The sequence below is a fragment of the Ursus arctos genome, unplaced genomic scaffold, assembly GCF_023065955.2.
Source record: "Ursus arctos isolate Adak ecotype North America unplaced genomic scaffold, UrsArc2.0 scaffold_1, whole genome shotgun sequence".
NCBI lineage: Eukaryota > Metazoa > Chordata > Mammalia > Carnivora > Ursidae > Ursus > Ursus arctos.
In genome coordinates, this window is record NW_026622763.1 from 36398757 (window position 1) to 36420215 (window position 21459).

The 21459-nt window shown below is 35.4% G+C and overlaps 1 protein-coding gene and 1 long non-coding RNA gene across 2 annotated transcripts in view; one reads left to right on the forward strand and one right to left on the reverse strand.

Moving 5' to 3' along the window:
- GALNT13 (polypeptide N-acetylgalactosaminyltransferase 13) overlaps positions 1–21459 on the forward strand; it is a 467481-nt gene that overhangs the window by 373788 nt on the left and 72234 nt on the right. The gene's annotated exons all lie outside the window — the stretch shown is intronic.
- LOC113250875 (uncharacterized) overlaps positions 2946–21459 on the reverse strand; it is a 95117-nt gene continuing 76603 nt past the window's right edge. Inside the window, exon 5 of the long non-coding RNA XR_007188493.2 lies at positions 2946–3041. This is a non-coding gene — a long non-coding RNA (uncharacterized LOC113250875). The remainder of the gene's footprint in view (positions 3042–21459) is intronic.

Below are 21459 nucleotides of genomic sequence, written 5' to 3' on the forward strand. Positions count from 1 at the left end.
CATGGAAAAGTACTACAAAAATACTGCTCTCGCTTTGGTTTGCAGAAACAACTGGGTGCCTCTAAACTTCCTTTAAGGATGTCATTATGGGGTTCAAATGATTTCTGAAATCTTACTGGGAAGTGTGGTGTTTGGTGAAGAAACAGAAGTTTTTAATCTCTCATTATCAAACCAATTTTAATGTATAAGATATCACTGTTCATATATATTCTATATTGAGGTGAAACACCCTAAATAATTTTGTTTTATGGAGATTAGTGTCCTATGTATGTATACATTTTTGATGTTCTAGCAGTAATGTTACCTTTCTACTGTTCTGTCTGTGGGTAAAAGTAAAATAGTATACTTTTCCCTCAAAATTTTGTGAAAAATTTTAAACATACAACAAAGTTGACAGAACCTAACAAACAACTGTGTACTCTACCACCTATATTCTCCTATTAACATCTTACTGTGTGCTTTATCACATACCTATCTGCTTACCTAACCTTTTACATATTAATCCATTTTATTTTTAATGCATTTTAAAGCAAATTGCAGACATCAGTACACTTCCCATGAATACTTAAATGTAATACTTTATGTCCATACTAAATATTTAAGTATTTAATACTTAATATTTAACATTAAATATTTAATACTTAAATACTTGAACAGCACTAAATACTTAAACAGCACCAGTTAAAGTCAATATTTTTTGAAGGGTTTTTTTTTTTTAGGTGAAACTTACATACAATGAAATATAAATATCTTAAGTGCATATTTCTGAGTTTTGACAAAGGGATACACCTGTGTAACCCAAGACTCTATTCAAAATATCGTCCATTACCGTCACTCTAGAAGATTGCCCTTTCCCTTCACCTGTCAGTACCAGCCTCCCAAAGGAAGCTGCAATTCCAATCCAACTCTCGTGTGTGTTCTAGAATTTCATATCAATGGAATCATATAGTATGGACTCTATTGGGTAAGGCCTCTTTGCCTCTGCATTTTTTTTTTTTAGATTTATCTGTGATATTGCATGCATTAGTGGTCTTTTCTATCACTAAGTAGAATGCCATTCTATGGATACACTATACTTTGTTTACCCAATTATCCTTAATGAATGTCTGGGTAGTTTCCTGTTCAATTTGGTTTCGTTATGCTATTATGATTCAAAGCACTACAGACATTTATGAACAAGCATTCTTATGAACATCTGCTTTCATATAATTTCCATAAATATTTAGAGGTAGAACTTCTGAGTCTTAGGACAGGTACATTTTTAAGTTTTATAAGACATAATCGAACCACTTTATAATCCCACCAATGATATATGAAAGTTATGGTTGCCACATCTTCACAGAGGTTAGATGTTATCAGTCTTCTTAATTTTTACCGTTCTGGGGTATGTATGATGGTATCTCCATGTGGTATCTCCTCTTAATTTTCACTTGCCAGGTAACTAATGATGTTGAGTATCTTTTGTGCGCTTATTGGCCATTTGAATATCCTTACTTGAAATATCTCTGTACAAATACTTTCCAACTTTTAATAATTGAGTTGTCTGTTTATATTATCAACCTGTGGAGGACTTATATATCTTGTATATTAGTCCTTTGTCAGATATGTTTTGCAAGTATTCTCTCTCTGTGATTTGCTTATTATTCATTTTTAATAGGGTCTTTGATGAGCAGAATTTTTAAACTTTTGATAAACCTAATTTATCAATGGTGATCTTAGGATATCCAAGACTTCCTTGCCTACATCTGTGTCACAAAGTTATTTCCCTGTGCTTACTCTAAAACTTTACGGGCTTAGCTTTTGTATTTAAGTCTGTGGTCAATCTTAAATTATTTTTTATGTGTAGTGAGGTAGGGTTTGAGCATTTCATTTTGCCTGTACAGTTATTTCACCAAATTTGAAATTTTTTTCATTTCCTCATTGTGTTGCTTTGGCACCTTTGTTGAGAATAAATTATCTATTTAAGTGTATATTTATTTCTGGACTCCTCATTTTGTTCCACTTATCTATATGTCGGTTCTTTTGCCTATACCACATTACCTTGATTACTGTAGCTTTATAGGTCTTGAAGTGAGGTAGTATAAGTCTTTCAAATTGGTTCTCTTTCAGTTTGTGTTGGGTAATATAGGTCCTATCATTTTAATGGACCATTTAAAAATAGTAATTGCCTATTGTACCCTGTTGGGAGGCACAGCAGGGGCTGGCAAAGAATATTCACTTTAATACTTTCTAAAATAACAACTCAGTTTTTGTTTTTCTTAAATGTCTCTATATCTAAACATTTAACTAGAGTTTTGTCATTAATGGATTGGTCATCTTAAGAAAATGCAGTGTTTCAAATATTTCCAGAGAAGGTAGGGATTCTTTGAAAGTTCTTAATAAAATACATTTCAATTATTCAAACATAATTTAAAGTTAAAGTGCCTTTCAATTATTTAAACATAATTTAAAGCAATGAAATATGTAAAACTTCTCAGAGGTTGAAAGTAACATGATTTCTGTATAGAAATGGATACATGAGACTTCTGATATCACAAATGTAGTGCCGATTCTTGAAACGTGCATGTGTATCTGGACTATTTCTTGTTTATCCTGTACTCTGGTAACCCCGAAAATACTTGGTAGGTGTCTATGGATTTAATTTATTGGTTGTGTTTGTTACTTTCACTGCTGAGCCTGAAAGAAGATGTCGTGTAGTCTTAATGAAACTGGTGGAAGAACCATGGTTGTGAATGAGACATGTTTAATTCTGGCACCTAATAGCTATTTGGCAAATATTCATCGCTACTATTGATGAGGGCCCCAAATCTTTTAAACCTTCTTAACTACTACATATATTGACATGTTGAATGTCCGCTATTATTTTATACAATGCAATTATTGTTTCTTTGTAGGCAAATGTAGTTTACCTTAAACCATGTGAGATGAATAGCAACTCTGGTTGACATTGTTTAAAATTTGTCTTGAGGAAACATGTCTCAGATGTTGGTGGGTAATACCTCAGAATGTATATTTACAGCGCCGCTGCTTTTTAAAATCATCTACATGAAACACAAACATAAAACACATTATCAGAAAAGTTTGTTATAGAATTGTGAAGAGTTGATTTTCATTATTGCTGAAAGGCTTAGCTGATAACCCTAGATTTATTTATAAATGCAATCATAAAATCTCATAGCATCCATGGGGCCACTTTTTGTTTAGGATACTGCATAAAATAAGTACTTTCCTCAAGTAAAACTATCTAATAATGTTCTAGAACTTTAGACACTATGTTCTGAGATCAAATTATTTTTGATAATGGACTGTGAGGTCACATTTTTCTTCTTGCTACCAGTGTAACAAAGATAGGATTTAAGTTTCCTTATTAGTGGTGGGAGTCAGAGTCTCAGCACTGTTTCTTTCTGCCAATATCTTTAATTGCCATTTGTTCTTACTGAGAACAGAATTTCTTGTTTGTCATCAGGTTCCCCTTGAAATTAAAATGGTTTCACACATCTCAATTTAACTTTATTTGGGTCTGATATTGTTCACTAAATCTCTACTAAACACAATTTCTAATGATTTCTCTTTGATCACCGTTTTATTACTATTTGTGAGCAAAGCCTCTCAGAATTGGTTTAAAACCCTGTTTGCTTTATTTTCAACAAAGGTATCTACAGATCTTCCTGTTAGCTTTCTGCTATTCATCAAGGAAATTTAAATCTAACTGCTTTTAAGTAGGTTTTTCTTAGCACTCTTTGGAATAAAAACTTGAAGAAATGTGCCTCCAGTGTATTATTCTGATTTTCTAAACTCAGACTCTAAAAATCCTGTGTTTTCACTTAAGAGCCTGGGAATTGTCAGTTTTCAATTTGCTCAGATTGGATTTTAGTTATGAGAAACCTAGACCCATGGAAAAGTGCTTTTTAACCAGTTCTTGAAATCAATATAGCAATAAAGCAATGCATGAGAAATAAATTATTTTGCAAAAAAACTTTACAGGGTGAATATCATGGAGCATTCTAGCTGATTTCATATTTAGGTGAGGTATTTTATCACTTACACAAAATTATTCTATTTAGGAAACCCTATCACTGGTACAGCTTTTGGTAAATAACCACTTTTCCCAATTTTCTATGTTAATATATTCCGCTTTAGACCAGTATTTCCCAAACCTGTCATTAATTTGCATTGTTTATGATTTTTTGTCATATCCTAACCTATATTTATTTTTTGTTTAAATTGATTTCAAATCTCATCACAACTTAACCGAGCCTTAAGCTATGAAATTATAGATCGATGCACATTAAATACATATTAACTATTAAGATTTAAATTGATATCTACCATATCATCTAGAAATCATGTTTTCCACTAGTGACACAGGTATCTGTTTAAGAAAAAGCTTTTGGTTTCCTACATGATCTATATAAATATGGATATTTGACAAGACCTGTTTCTATTAACCTGGAGGTTGATTGAAAAGAAATAGAGGTGTGAAGACTCGGGCAGTTTATTAAAAGAACATTGAATTAGGAATTAGAGAAAGTAGATATATCTTCTAATTGACTTTGTATCTTTTCCTTGCAGTATAGTTTTGGGCACATGATCTCCTGAGGCCAGATCGTTTGCTTCATCTCCACATTAAAAGTGTAGATTTGCTAAGACAACCTTCTAGCTTTTAACTTTCTGGGAAAGTCAGAAATGCTATATAGCATTCTTGGATGATGCGTTATTTTGGGCAACACATATTTGAAATTGTATTACTATTTTTTAAATTTTTTCTTGGATTACTGATGAGAGCATGCTGTTGTTTGTTTCAGTACTCCATGTGAGTTCTTGTAAACTTATTAAAGTTCACTGTCTGGCTTGGCATCCACGTCTATTCCTGGTTCCTATTTGACTACATGTCCAGTGTAGGAAGTAGAGTGCTTCTGATATTTAAGGAATACAGATTCTTTAGTTAGTTAAGTTTAGTCACTAGCAGGAGGCCCTCATGGAGCTTTGTGCTTGGGAGAGAACAGTTGGAGAAAGACTTGACTTTGATATTCTGTATAACGTTGGGCAAGCTACTCAAATCCTCTGATCTTCCATATTCTCCCCCTGTTCCAGATCTACAGGTATTTGAATGGACCGGTAAGGGTCACCTCATTCAGTAGAGGTGACCAGGACGTTCTCTAACATCGGTGTCAGTCACGTTTGACGTTCAGTTGGTGCATTGGCAGGAATAGATAGGTATCCTTGATCTTGTGGTGTATGCCTCACAGAAGATTTTAAAAAATAGCAGGATGCAACTCTGTTATGTTTATGGCTTTATAAAATAAACTACTGATTAAATGACTAAATAAAATGAAACAATATTTTAGCTTTTCTCCTTAAATTTGCCGTTAATTGCTCTTTGGTCTTCTATACTGAGGTTCTAACTTCACAGGTTTTGTGCGTATCTGAGCTTTAAGTGGACTATGTATGCCCTTACAAACTGTAAATATTTCTGTAGAATGTGAACATTCTTGCATATTGCCTAATAGAATTGCTTAGGAGAATACCTCTTGAAATCATCTTATCTGCTTTGCCCTGACAGATTACATGGTGCACTGAATAGGTACACTAAAACCAAGAAGACTGTTCTTCCAAATAGCAAGTTCTGTTACCATGGAAAAGGGATCTAGTTATCTTGGATGTTATTTTTCTTCCCTCATCTTTAAGTGAATCGCTCATTTAGAAGTCTGTCATTTATGTCATAAGATGATTATTTTAAGTGAATTTTGGTATTTCCAAAAGAAGTTTTTTCTCTACTCTTCATTATGTGAACTCAGAGTTGGTTACATTTTACTGGTTAAAGATCAGCAGACTGGGAGATCACATCATTCTAAGCCAATTCTGTGTGCAACCCTTAAACTATGTTTACTTTTCTTTAAATTTGACAGTGTCTTATATATCAAAACAGTATCTAAGTTCAAAGTCACTTGGCTTTTCCGTGCAATTTAATAATTTCAAACAAAAGGAAAGGTTATACAACACCACACAAAAGAATCGTAATTGGTACTATTTGGGTTTTGTTTATTTGATTGCTTCTTTTTTTTTTCTGGATTAACATCTTGCCATTTTTCAAAATATGTCTTTATTTGCTGATTTGACTCACAAATCTGCAGGATCCTTGAACAGGGTACTTGCCCATTTGTGTTATTCCAATTTTTATACATCTAGCTTTACTACTACAATACTTGCCACGTGCAATCTCCAGCTCTTTTAGTCTGTAAGAAGCTACACTGGAAGAGAAGTGTGGCCTGCATTCATGGTACTATGATTTTTTTTTTTTTTTACCTCACTGAAATTCACTAAAAACAGAACCTATTTTCAGCCATTCCTTATTTCAATCTGCATTCCTTGCCTGAATCACTGTAATAAAATAGGACAAAACAAATTTTGATGGGCAATTTCATCACAGCCCATCTGTTCGGTTGTGCTGTGTGGCAGAAACCTAGGCTTATCTGTCCTGCTCGTAGGACTGCCTTACTAAAGTGTGGAGAATCAAAACAGCAAGGTATTTCGTTTGCTTCTATTGCTGTTGACTCCCTTCCCCACCCTTTACAGTGAGCCTACAGCAGCAATCAGGTAACTAGTGGGACCAGGGAGGGGTGTTCAGACGGAGTTGGAGCTAGGCCAGGTATCCTGTTAGAGGTAGTCATGAGGACAGAGCATTAGTGGGATGAGTCCAAGCTATAACCCACTAGGGAGAACAGATTCAGACAGTAGAGAGACCCACTAAATACTCCAAGTTCAAACAACAAGAGGGATAATTAAAGTGAAGGTTCCGAGCCAAGAGTGAGCAGGTGGATAGGGACCAGATCTGCACTGGAGCTCGTCATAATCCAGTGAAGAGGACTTCTGCCTGGAGCCATTGTGCCTGGGACTGCTGTTTACCAAATGGAGGGTTCCTAGGTTTGAAAGATCATGAAAATACAACTACCTCAGTACTTGAAGGCTAAAAGTAGGCCAGGCTGAAACATGACTTTCTCCTCACTATTTGGGTAAAATTCTTCAGATCTTCCACTCAAAGGAAGGCAATCTGCTTGTGATTCATGGGTCACTTGTTCTTCCTTCAAAATGGCCTTGCGCATTTTATTATATTTTATTTGAATGTAAACGCAATTACTGAGCAGTAAATAATGATTTTCCTTATCCATTGATTACTTAGTGCATGTTGATGCATTGATCTGTACAAGTCCAGCTTAAAATGGAGCAGATGGGTATGTAAAGGTTTATTCAAAATCAATGTGAATTAGATTGCTGCTCCCCAGTAAAATGGATTGTGAGTTAGAATGGCTATTTTCTTAAACCTAATGTGATAGAATGCCATCTAAGGCAATCTGTTAAGGTGAACTGACTGAAAATGCGGCTCTTGATCTCAAAAGTAAGCGTTGCAAAAGATACTATGATTTAATGAGCATCGATATAAATATCATATGAAGGGACCATATTGTGTCTCGGAAAATGTACTTAATGAATTTTAGCAAATCTCCGGAAAAAAGAAAAAAGCTTGGCAATAAATCTCATAAAAAAGAAAGATAATCATGGTCTTTTGAGTTGTACAGAATTATGTCAACTGCTTTTCTTCCTAGATTGGGTGTTTGCAAATATTCACATATACGTATGTTACAGTAGTTTCATCATCGCTCTGAATGCAAGAGTACTGATGGGATGGCTTCAGTTAAAGGCAAATCATTAACATTTATGTCCTCGTTTAATGCTGTTGCTTACAATGTAAAGAAAATGATAATCCATATACAGTTCATTGGTTCTCTATTCAAGCTTGCTCTTTAACACAAAAACTGTCTAAACATTCATGTTCCTGGTTATTAAGGTAATAGGCAATTCTTTGTCAATCTTCTTTTCCTAGGTAGATCTTGGAGGTTTGGAAAGGCCAGACAGGAGAGGAAGGTGTCAGAGGCAGTACAAAAGATTGGGTTTTATTCCAGTACAGGATACTGCTTTGGCAGAAAACAAAGCATATTCTAAAATGACTGTGGGCTTTTGGTTTTCCAAAAACCCACACTGGAAGTGTTCATCAGTGGATTGTGCTTCTGATTCCTTGTCCATTTACAGAGTGTTAGATTTGCAACAGTGTACCTGTGTGTGAAGAGATGTCCCAGAGAAAGCCTATTCTCATAAATGAGACTACTCAATAAACTTTTATTGAGCATATAATTTGTACAAAGTAGTACACTGTGCACCAGGGATTTAAAGAAACATAAAACAGCCCTCCTGCTTTCAAGGAAATGTTTGGTGTGAGATCCTGATAACTATCAGACAATGTAAGTCCTATGCAAGCTATGTGAATACAATACTCCAAGAACTCAGAGGAGAAAGGGCGACATTACTCTATCCAGGGGGTGTTGGGGCATTTGAGTTGGGCCATAAAGATGAACTTTACTTTGGAGGATTGGGATAGCAGGGTGAAGATGGGATTGGTGAAAAAGCTAGGGAATTCAATAAAGCAAGAGAAATGAAAATACAGCACGTAATTTAGAAGGGTGGGTTATGTAAAGTAATTGGAGATGGAGCAGTTGGTAGGGAAAGAAGATAGATCTTGAACAGACTATTTTTCATGTGTATTTTTCAGACTAAAACACCTAAAAGAGCATCTTATTTATTTTTGTTTGATTATTTAAGTTTAAGGAAGACTTTATTGAGCAGAATGTGGTCAAACTGCTGGATGTAACAATGAATGGGCAAATTTGTAGATCAATAGAACAATGTATCTATATACTCTGTGTGTGTGTGTGTGTGTGTTATAAACATTCCTTTCAAGTTCCGTGTGTGTGTGACCTAAATTATATTATAGTTCCAATTCTGACACCGCCCAAATATATGACTTTGGCTTGAGTTATCAACCCTTCTGAAATGTAACGTGGTGGTCTCTAGTATTTCTTTCAGCTGTAATCTTCTTTGGAGTGACCATATAATTCTGTGGTTCAAAGCAAAATATAAGGAGTCTTGGGTTCAAATTTTAGTGCTAACACTTATGTGCGACTAACACTGTGTAAGATTTTTCATTTTGTTATAATACAGGGTATACTCTAATCTTGATTCCTCTTGTATAAAATTAAAATTTATAAAATTTAATATAATTTAGTCATAATTTTAAAATAGTGCCTACATCACAACACTGCCTTCAGCTTAAATGGAAAGCGCTTACTTGGCCCACTTTCTGTCATATAGTGAGGTGCTTAAAAGATGCTACCAATTATATTATATTGATTAGTAAATTAACAATGTTCACTCAATTTCTTAGCTTTTGATTGTAGAAAACCAGCATTTTTATTAACATTATTCACCTTGGCCTTGGACAGTGACTGCTAATCCTTGAATTTTAGTTCTGGCTTTCCTAGGACTTAATGGTTTTGCTTCTAGTACTCCCCTAAGGCCTGATTTATTTTTGGAAAACTAATTAGACCCATTTCTTAAGGGAACTCTTCCTTGACTGCCAAACTCGATTTAGTTTATTCACAGTTCTGAGTAAGGGGTGCCACCACTACTCAGCTCAGTCCCAGGGAATTGACACTGACTGGCTATCACTATCGAAATAGGGAACAAGGGGTAAGGTTGACAGGTAGGATATGTGAAGACCTGGGTGGCCACAGAAAAAGATGGTACCCTATTATTATTGCATAAAAATAAGCAATATGAATCAGAATGCTCCTTAGAAGTTTCTACTCTAAAATGCGGAAAATGACCACAAATGCTTCCCTCCCATCAAGCAGTGAGTCTAGTTTTGCACCTCTTGAATCTGGACTGGTCTTATAATTCCCTTTTGTGGCATAAGTGACATAATGCAAGTTCTGAGCCTGGGACTGAAGAGGACTGTGCACTTCATTCCTCTGTCTTGGAAGAGAGAAGGCTTGCCATGTGAACAAGCCAGTTATAGCCTGTCAAAAGGTGAGAGATCACATGAAGAGACGTTTCACTTCATCTCAGCCTTCCCACCTGAAATCATCATAAATAAGCCAGCCCCTATCAATTTAGCAGCTCTTCCCCAATGGAGCATACCTCAATATCATGAAAGCCATCTACAAAAGGCCCACAATGAATATCATTCTCAATGGGGAAAAACTGAGAGCTTTTCCCCTAAGGTCAGGAATACAGCACGGATGGTCCACTCTCACCAGTGTTGTTCAACATAGTACTAGCAGTCCTAGCCTTAGCAATCAGACAACACAAAAAAATAAAGGCATCCTACATGACAAAGAAGAAGTCAAACTCTCACTCTTCACAGATGACATGATACTCTATGTGGAAAACCCAGAAGAATCCATCCCAGAATTGCTAGAACTCATACAGGAATTCATCAAAGTGGCAGGATATAAAATCAATGCACAGAAATCAGTTGCATTTCTATGCACTAACGATGAGACAGAAGAAAGAAATTAAGGAGCTGATCCCATTTACAATTGCATCAAAAACCATAAGATACCTAGGAATAAACCTAACCAAAGAGGCAAAGGATCTGTACTCAGTGAACTATAGAACACTCATGAAAGAAATTGAGGAAGACACAAAGAAATGAAAAAATGTTCCATGCTTATGGATTGGAAGACCAAATTCAAGATGAAACTTGAACCAGAAAAGAAGAGAAAAGAAAAAAGCCCCAACTGCTGACCTGCAGAGTTGTGAGCTAAATAATCGGCTATTGTTTTAGAAACTGTGTGGGGTGGTCTGTCCTGTAGTAGAAGTTAACTGCTATCCTTAGCGATGCAGGAATCACCTCTAAAATATCTCTTACAAGTTTTGCATTAAAGAAAAGATTCCATCTTTCATTTTCTCTGTATTTATTTTCATGACTGAGGAGACTGTATAGGTTCAATAATTAGTTTAGATCAACATTTAATATTTAAAATTTAATACATTATCTGAGTTTTCACCATAACGGACTTAAGTCACAAATAAAATTTATAGTCTGTTTTTGAGGTACTGAATTTCATTATGCAGCTTTTAAATTGTCCAGAATTTTTTTTATGTCTGATTTACTTGGACCCAGTGATATTTTCTAGACTTAAATGCGTTTAATACTTGTATTTTGTTGTTGTTGTTTTTCTCACCCAATGTTACTGATCTCTGGGATTTGCTGAAGTTTTCTGAATCCAGTGTTGATTTTTGTAACTCTCTATAGCACTGTAATACCTTAGTTGTGTCAAAAACCCAACCCAACAGGCTTGGTGAGCCAGATGTGTGCCTGTCCAACCAGCTCACCCCAGTTTGAAACACGATTCTTTCATCATCTCTGTCTTCCCGTAAGGCTTAGATGTTCTCAAACTTTGGCTTAACTCCAGCCTTCTCAGAGCAGCACTCTGAATCATGTCTATGGCATTTGTTTTATCTTTTTTTGAGTAAATGTCCCGATCATTTATTCTATGGATTTCTGTGATGGACCTAGTGAGGTTTCTTCCAGCCATAGTTATCTCTATCAATCCATCAGCTAATTGCACGACCTTTTCTTAAAAATGCGATTTTGCTGCAATCACTGTTCTGCACACTCTGACCCATTATAGTAATGAAAGAAAATTAAAGCACACTCCAAAATATGAAAAAAAAAAAAAAAAAAGCAAAGAGCAGCAAGATCAAATGAAATGGTTATATCCATAGCCTGAAATTTAAATGTGGGCAAATTTTTTGTCTGGGGGGAGTTTTTATGTGTAGCTCTTTTAGAATAAATATAAAAGATAAAGACTGGAGTTAAATAGAAGTGTTGAATTGACTCCCCAGACCTGTGCCTTCCACATCATGTTTATGCAATTGTGTTTTTAAGTCAATGTCTTTATTCATCTGAAAATATCACCCAAGTGCTTTATCCCATCTACAAAGGAATCACATTTCAGTACTGCTGAGTGCATTGGCATAAAAGTTTTAATCCCTTTATAGTCATCAGATGAAACTAACTAAGGGGAAGGGTATCAAAAAAGTGAAACAGTCTCAATCATTTACCTTTCAGTAATTATTTTTTGATGTTAAGAGCATTTAAAATCCATCATCCTTCACCTGCAAATTGCATAAGCCAAAAATCACACAGGTTATATATTGAATGGAATACAATGAAAAGTATCTTATGTTGAGCAGAGTTGAGATACTGTTGTCTCTCCCACAGAATTCAAATTATCCCAGAATACCTATTTGTAGGCAAGTGATATTGCACTGAGAGACAAAGAAATAATTTACAACTCTTATAATTATGGAAATTTTTAATTTTATCTCATGGAGTTAAAATAGAAACAATTTTTAATTAACGTATTCTGGGAGCCTCATAATGCAACCTCCTCGTTGGCAAGAACACATTTAACCTAACTTTATAAAGCATTAATATATTGTTCAATATTACTCCTCCTGTGGGAAATCAGCAAAATTTGATGATTACAGAGGAGTGGCCTTGAAGATTGAAGGGTGAACATATCATTTCTAGGGAATTCCATCAAGACTGTGAAAATGTTGTGATAGCAATTAGAAAGTACATCAAATTAATATCATTAGACTATTTGGGGCCCAATGAAATCAGATCTTACCTAAAATGCTGTGTTTTAGAAATTAAATTTAATCCATCCTTTAAGACTGTTATCCTATGCATGTACATTCTTATATTTTGTATAAGAAATTATGTATACATAAATATACTTCTTATATTTTCTGCAAAAATATAATTGCCAATTTAATACCTCCTAGATAATCTAGTTCAATAACCCTTACTAGGCATGTGAGAAATAGAATCCCACTTAGTTGGGGTGGTTTTCACATTCTTCTCTACTTCTTTCTTCTTTTTGAATGCCTCTGTTTTACTCATTTGTTCCATTCACGAAGCACCTTTACCAAGTCTGTTACCGCATTAGTCTCTGGGGATACAAAATAGGTATGTTCTTCTCCTAACCCAATCAGTTGTTGGATATAAATATTTTTATGAACATTATTCCCAACTGTAACCTTAAATTTAAACAAACCAGAAAAACACAACTATACCACCAATAAAGAATATAAAGAAAAATATATTTGTTCAGTTTTTTGAACCCCAATATTAAAGAAAAGAAAAAAAATCAACCCTACAGCATGTGACATTTATATTACACAAAGTTCTACAGTCTCACGTGTGCGTTATTGTAATTATTCATACCAGAATTGCTTGAAAGAGTAAGTTTTCCCAATAAAGTTAAGATTCAGTTTACAAAAGCATATTTATTACATAAAGTAATGTGGGCTCATGTGACACAATCATCTTATGAATGGACCCAGACTTGCCATTTTGACTAAACCAAGGAAATACTTCTCCACTGGTTTTATTCAGAGCAAGTAGAAACAGCCATAGGCTTAGATTCCATTGCCTGCATTCTTTCCTGTTAGATATTCAATAAATGTAATTAGATTGATTGACTGACTAAACAGTCTTATTTAACTTCATAGAAGGAAGTATCTCTATAAAAGGAAATTCCCCTCGATAGCCAAATCTTCTGAAGGATGTCTTCAATGCAAAGAGTAATGAGTATTTCCCTCCGGAGAAAACTGACCTAATACCAGCTTGGTGAAGAGACCTAGCCCTATGTCCATTAGTGAAAGTCAATGCTATTGACAATCATCTAATGCTTTTATGCTTTACACTAGAGTACTTAAGAAATAAGCATCATTGATGAGAACTAAAGGCTGTTGATGTGTTCCTGTAATTAATCTTAATTAATAATACATTAAATATTTTCCTGATTGTGTGCACATACATCATTTAACATTGATTTATGCCAAAGCGATTAGGAAAGATTTAGTGGCATATCACAGTCAGGGCTATTCTTTTATTTAGTTTTCTTCTTCCTTCTCAAAAAATGCCCTAGTTACCAATAATGATATTGTCATTGATATTAATGCCCTAGTTACCAATCTGATATTACATTTGTAACAATAGTAATATTCTGGCTCCTTTAAAAAAAGTTTTCAAAATTGTCTAATGTACATAGTTTAGAAAAATATGTATATACTTACATAAATACAATAATACCTGTATATGAGTATGTATATACCTCTATATGAATATGAATATAAATGTATGTCTATGTGTGTAATTATGTGTGGATGTAAGAGACATCTCTTTTGAACTAATATCAAATGCAATGAGTTAAACTGTTTAACCAAGTTCATATCTCCAAACCAGCATTAATTTCCAAAATGTGTTATATACTGTCAAGACTTCTGAATAGTGCTAATCAGGTGAAAATTATCAGGTGAAAATTAAGATGATCTCTCAAGGGACTGGGCAGGAATTGGCACACAATAAGAGGAATCCTTTCTGTGAAAAGGATAGAGACTATGGTGGAATTGAGCAATAATTAACATATGAAAAGAGGTCACCAGGGGGGAGAAAAGACGTGAAAACCGTTACACAGAAAAAGCAAGTCCAAGTTCGAGTCAGGTGGTCATATATAAGTCAATTCCAAGATGTCACTAAAGGTGCAGGAATCCCAACAAACTGGGTCAAACACTGAAGGTAAGTGTATGGCGACTGATCAGAGTGGATTATGAGTGACGTAAATCAAGAAATACCATGGAATACTCTTTTCCTTATGCCTGGTTGGACACTGTGAGAAGGAATTTCACTGCTACTATCTTGTAGCTTCATTTGTTTAGATATCATGGGCACTGTGTTATCTTTCTTAAATCTAGGCTACCCATAAGCAAATTATGTATTATAATAGAGCCCAACACTGATTTGCTCTACACAGTAGAATTTGTTGACTATATAATTGCAGGAACCAAAGTCGAGTAGTTAAGGACACAGATCAGAAATGCCTACCTTTAGATCCAGATTCTATCAATTATTGGTTAACATTACATAGAGAAGGTAATATTGCCTCTGTTATCTTCAGTATCTTTTTATAGAGGATGGAGGAAAAACTTATCTCAAATTACTGTATACATAAGATTTTACCACAGAGCCTAGAACATAGTAAAATCTCAATAAATGGTGGTTGTTATTAGTGGTGTAACATTCTGAGTTATGCCAAGGTTTTGGAGATCACCATTAAAAATACAAGTTAAGAAGATTTAAAAAAGGAAAATATAACCCTAAAAGAACAGGAGAAAATATGTGTTCCAAATCAAAGAGAAACATATTGCATATAACGATGGAGTTTGAAGCAATAAAATTAGAAGTAAACTTTTTCTTTTTTAAATAAAATTGCTGTAATGGGGTAGAAAGAATCTGCTTTATAGTGTGGAAAGTTCCTGGCTATAAGACAACTGTGGTATAAACCATGAATGAAGAGATAAAACACAAATGACCTAAGCCACATCATTCTAACTGGTAGGGAACAAAATAATAAGGCTAAATTTTTATAACCTTGTCAATTTCTCTATTGATGAAGCAAGAGTGGGAAAGATAGCGATATCTAAAACCATTTTCAGATGACAAGCAGGGATAAAAAATTGTCCAAAGTAGAATAATAATGGAACAAAAGCAGAATGAAAACATTTGTCATGGGAAATGGGAATGCTGGGGGAAAAATAGAAACTTCAAGAGTAAGGTATAATAATTTATGATAATAGAGATCCTCACAATATATTCTGATTTGTGGTTGAAAAATGAGTAGTGCTAAATTTTAAAGAATCAATAGGCCAGTAATACAGGCAGGAAAGATTGGGTTTTAGTAAAAAATGAATTTTGAAATGTGGGGGATTTTTTTCCCCTTAGAATAAACTATTTGTATATGTCTTCAATGAATTCGCTTTGATTAAAAGAAAATCCAATAGATAATGCATTGGATAAAATATGTGAAAAAATATTTCTGGCCCTGATGAAAAAAGGCCATCTCACAGATTTGCTACTACAGCTTCATAATGAAAAGTCCATATTAATATTTTTCTGATATTTTTACTCTGAGCTTGTTCCCATAGCAGATTAGACAATGCATAGGTCAGTATTGCTCAGACAAAGCTGGCCATGACATAGAAATCCCCAGAGATAATAGCAAAGCCCTCGCTGGGAGAGTTGGCCAACGAGCTGCAGATCAGTCTTTCTCTGAAAGAACCATGGGTCCTGCTTGGGAGGAAGGCAATTCTTCTATGGAGGATACACAATCAGATGTCTCCTTAATATCACCTTGTTTATGCTTTGCTTATAGAGTAAACCCTACTGGGTTAATTTAACTTTGGAGCAATTGACTAATGGGAGGCAGGGAGTTGGGCTGAGTTGGCCTAGAGAGCTAGAGCTCTGGAGTCAGGCCTGTCTTTGAATCCTGTTTCTGCCGTTGGATGCCTCACAGTTGATTTTTCTGAGCCTCAGTTTTCTCATTCCTAAAATGGGGTATAACGCTTGCATCAGATAGTTATGGGAACAGGGCCTAGGAGAGGAAATAATAAATGTTGACTATTCTAATTATTACCTCAGTGGAACATCCCAGAAAATTATCTACATCTTTGTGGTGGCTAGTAAGAGATGTTGGCAATAAGGTGCTACTGAGGCATCATTCTCTTTAACTTCCTTCACAAGTCAGAGCTTGCTGGTTTTATACCACAGTTCAAGTGAAGATTCCATTATGTTCTTGAATCATAAGCATCTGGTAGAGACTTTAAGGGGCCACCACATTTATTTCCTTGTGGATTGTGCTTAATTTATCAAGACAGAGTTTCCCTTAAGGAACTTTTAAAGCTGGAGACAAAATTTATTTCTGATAACGCTGTGCCTAGTTGTATCGAAAGGGACTTTGAGCATGACACTGTTGAGAGAGTGAAGATTTTTAAACAGACTGGGCTAAATCCTGCTTACTTTGTGACTTTAGTTCAGGTTCATTTATATGAGCTGCAGTTTTCTTAAATGAAATCATAATCCATATGGGTTTTGTGAAAATTATTTAAGAAATAGTACAATACCCATGCAAAATTTCTACCAGTCGGTGCCAGGTCTCAGGAGGGGAAGAAAATCAAAGACCTCTGTTTAATCAATGCCTGTTTGCCACTACTGTATCAATACCTCGTGTAGCTCCTTCAAACCACTTAAGTATTTCTCAAATCATGCAGTTTGTCTTCTTTTGCAGAAATCCTTTTGGCTTTATTAAATTTTCTTATGAGTTCTAGATATTCATTCAACCAACACCGATTAACCTACTACTATGTGCTGGGCACTGTTCTAAAGGCTCAAGATACTACGGTGAATAGGACACATGCAGTTCCAGCTCTCAGAGTTTAAATTTAGCGGAGTAGATGAATAATTTACAAGAAATAAATAGGACAATTTCAAAGACAAAGTGCTATGAAGAAAATAAAATAGGGTAAGAGCAACTGGAAGAGATGGCTGCTTTATACTGAGTGGTTCGGAAATGTCTGTCTGTGAAAGCGGCCTCTGAACCAATGACTAGGTGCAGCAAGGGAGGGATCTGGGAAAGAACGGTCAAGGCAGAAGACCTAATGCAAAACCATAAGACGAGGATGAGCTTGATGTTTCGGAGGAAAAGAAAGAAAAACTGTATTAGTCTCCTCAGTCTGCCATGACAGAATACTATAGACTGTGAGGCTTGAATACCAGAAATCTATTTTGTCACAGCTCTGGAGGCTGAGTCACCAAGATAAAGGTGTCCGCGAGATAGGATTTATGCTGAGGCCTCTTCTCGTGGCTTGTAGGTGGTCAACATCTCACTGTGGGGTCACAGGACCTCTTCTTTGTGCGTGTGCAGAGGTCTCTGTTTTTTCCTCTTATAAAGCCACCAGTCCTACTGGATTATGGACCCACACTTATGACCTTATTTAACCTTATTTGCATCCTAAAGGCCCTATCTTCAGATATAGTCACATTGTGGGTTAGAGTTTCAACATGTGAATGTGAGGGAGGAGGAAGAGGGGTACGTATCAGTGCATGGCAGCTAGTAAGTCATGATTAGTGAGGGAGTGATTGTTACCAGATATAGATGGACAAGTAGAGAGGCACTAAATCATGCAGGGTCTTCTAGACTATTGTAAGGAGTTTGATTTTATTCTTGGTGATAGGAACTCATTTTAGGGTTTAAAGCATATTAAAATTTGACTTACATTTTCAAAAAAATTACTGTGGTGGCTCTTCGGGGTATTGAATATAAAGAGGAAAGAGTATAAGCAAGGAAACCAGTTTGAAGGCTACTTTCACAGTCAAAAGGGGAACTCATGGTAGTTTTAATGGGGATAATGGTAAGTAGGATGGCATAGTGATCTAAACTAGTATATATCATAGTAGAGTCAACAGGCTTTGCTAGTAGAGTGGGTGGAGGGGAGTGGTAAGAGAAAAGTAAAAATCTTCTCAATTTTAGCTATGAGCTACTGAGTGCTTGGAGGTGCCGTTTGCTAGAATGGAGAAAATTGGGGGGTGCTGGGGTAGCTCAGTCAGTTGAGCATCTGACTCTTGGTTTTGGCTCAGGTCATGATCTCAAGGTCCTGGGATGGAGCCCTGAATAGGGGCTCCATGCTCAGTGCAGAATCTGTTTGTCCTGCTCCCTCCCCCTCTGCTCCTCCCCTCACTTGTGTGCGCTCTCTCTCTCTCCCAAATAAATAAAATCTTTAAAAAAAATAAAATGGAGAAAATTGGAAAAGAGCAGCTTCAGGTTGAGTCGAGTTGAATCCACAGTTTTGTTTTGTTTGCATTTGGTGAGGTGCTCTCCTAGATCCTCAAGGTGTCAAATAGGCGGTTGGATTTACAAATCTTGAGTTGTCAGGATTAGTGTTAACAATTTGAGAGGCAGCTGTGTGTAGATAGTATTTAAACCCATTGGACTAAATGAGATTGCCTAAAGAGAAAGTTTAGATTAAAACAAAGAGTCTCAGAATTGAACCTCAGGGTGTAATAACATTTCGAGGCCTAGCAAGAGAGGAGGCACCAAAAATAATCTAGAGTGGCTGTTGAGATAGAAAAAACCCCAGAAGACTGTGGTGTTGCGGAAGCTAAGAAAAAGTTAACTGGCAAGAAGGGAATAGTCACCTGCATGGGATGCTGCTGAGGAGGTAAGAGGAGGACAAAATGTGACTATTTTATCTGGTAATGTGGAAGTGATTGGTGACCTTTTTTAGTGGAATTTCATGGAATAGTGTTGTTGGGAGCCAACTTAGAGTAGACTGAAGACGGAATGGGAGGTGTGGATTGCAAACAGAATAGAAACCAGGGTCTTTCAACCCTGGATCCATCTTAGAATCACTTGTAGAACTTTGGAAATCACCAGTGTCTCATCCTAAACCAGTCTAATCTCAAATCAGTTTAACCAGAGCCTCTGGGAGGGAGGAAAGGTATAGAGGGGAAAGAGCTTAGCAGTATTCTTAGAGCTTAGAGCGTTTTTTAGAGTTCCTCAGGTGATTCTAAGATGCTGCCAGCATCGAGAAACAATTTTATTATCGGGTGTTTGCTTCCAGAAGTTGTTTTGTGTGGATGAAAGAAGGTAACAGTGTGGCAAGAAAAGTATCTGTTGTTTTTGTCATGATAGTTTTGACTGTATTTTTTTTTAATCAGAAATACTAGAGGGTATTTATGCACTAAAGCTAGGAGGACCTAGTAGAGAGGGAGAAGTTAATGATGAAGGCTAAGATAAACAATAGCAAGAAGAAAGTCCATGAGGAGGCTGGAGGGACCAAATACTGTATAATTTCAGGCATCGTATCATCCGTTAGCAGGAGTAGACGTTTTTATTTTCTACCACTGGAGGAATACATTTTGCCTGATTTGCAGCTGTGGTCTGATCCTGAGTGGAGAGAAGATATGAAACGGGTCCTTAGGTTTAAAAAATGAATTCATTTTCTTTCTTTCCTTTTTTTTTTTTTAGGGAGAGCATATGTTAGTGCAAGGGAGGGGGCAGAGGGAGAGGGAGAGAGAGAATCTCAAGTAGGCTCCATGCTCGGCATGACCCCCCCCACCCCACCGCTCCTCTCAGGGCTCCATCTAACAACCCAGAGATCATGACCTGAGCCGACATCAAGAGTCAGACGCTCAACCGACTTAGCCACCCAGGCACCCCAAAGCAAACTCATTTTCATAAAAATTTTTATAAAACTGCCCAAATTTTTTGTATCTTTTGTTTTCTTAATAATTAAAGACAGTCCTCAAACACATTAGTGCTTTAAATTTTTATTTCCCATAGAAACATTAATCTTTTGGGGTCATTCTGATCAAAAGCTTTGGTAAGACATGTCTAGAAATACTCACCTCTCCCATATTTAGTTAAATTAAATGAACAATTTATTCAATACTGAGCTTTTCTAAGTTTAAGAGAGCAGGTTTAAGTGCTTACACCTGACATAGGCAAATACAGTAAGAAAATGGAACTCTGTTGCTTAAAATCATATTCAATGCATTATTATAACAGAAAGGAAGAGATGCTTTCATCAAGATTGGAGTATATAGAAGGCTACTTTTTGGTGAATATTTCAGACATCTTTGAAAAGATTCTAAAGCTTAATGGCTGTATAGAAAGCAAATAAGCCTTTTTTTTTTTTTTTGGATTACAAGAAAGTTACTTGGATTTACACAAAATGTGCAAACTTACACATCCATTAGAAACTCAGAACTTACAAAAATCATCACATCGAGTGAGATTTTATTGTCACACTAACTTGAAGTTTATCTACAGAGAAGAATAGAACTTGCTCAGACTAATAGTCCAGTGGGCCTCAAGATCTTAGGGTGTGGAAGAATTCACGATTTCCTCTGCTTTGCTGATTTGTGTGGCTGTACATTTTCCCTAACAGCTAGAGGCAATAGAAAACAGATTTTTGTTCCCTAGAGCCCTATTAAGAAAGAGGCTTACAGGTTATTACAAAATGCATGCAAATATTTATGCACAAGTGTATTTATCACACTGTTACTTGTAATATTTTACAGGGATAAGATCTATCAACAATAGGGGACTGAGTAAATGATGGTACATCAAACAGATTATCATGTACCCATTAAAGTATTTATAGAGTGTTTTTAATCAGGAAATTGCTTAGCAAGTACAATAAAATATTTTTTTAAAAAACCCCAAAATGTAAAATGCAGTATATTTTCAGTTAGTTGAAAAATACATAGACTATAAATATTGAAAAGAAATGCGGTAAAATATAACTTTTGTTTATTTCTGGATAGTGGGGGTTGTATGTGATTATTATTTTTCTTTTCTGTATATTTGAAACTTTTCATAGTAATCATATATTTCTCTATATTTAAAAAAAAGTTATGCCTTTTATAGGTGAACTCAAATAATCAAAATGTTATAAACTCCATTTACTTTTTTTTCTTTTTCAGTACATTAAAATAAGTTAAAAGATTGACTTGGTCTTATAATCAGTTATATATATATGTATACACACACACACACATATATATATAAATGTTTTTTAAAGAACATTATTTTTTAAAGAATACTTTCTAGGAATTAAGAAAAGCTAAATTAAATTATAGTTTTAAAAATTCAAAATATTTTACTATTTTAATGCCAAAGTCAATTAGAGTCATGAAAACATTTTGAA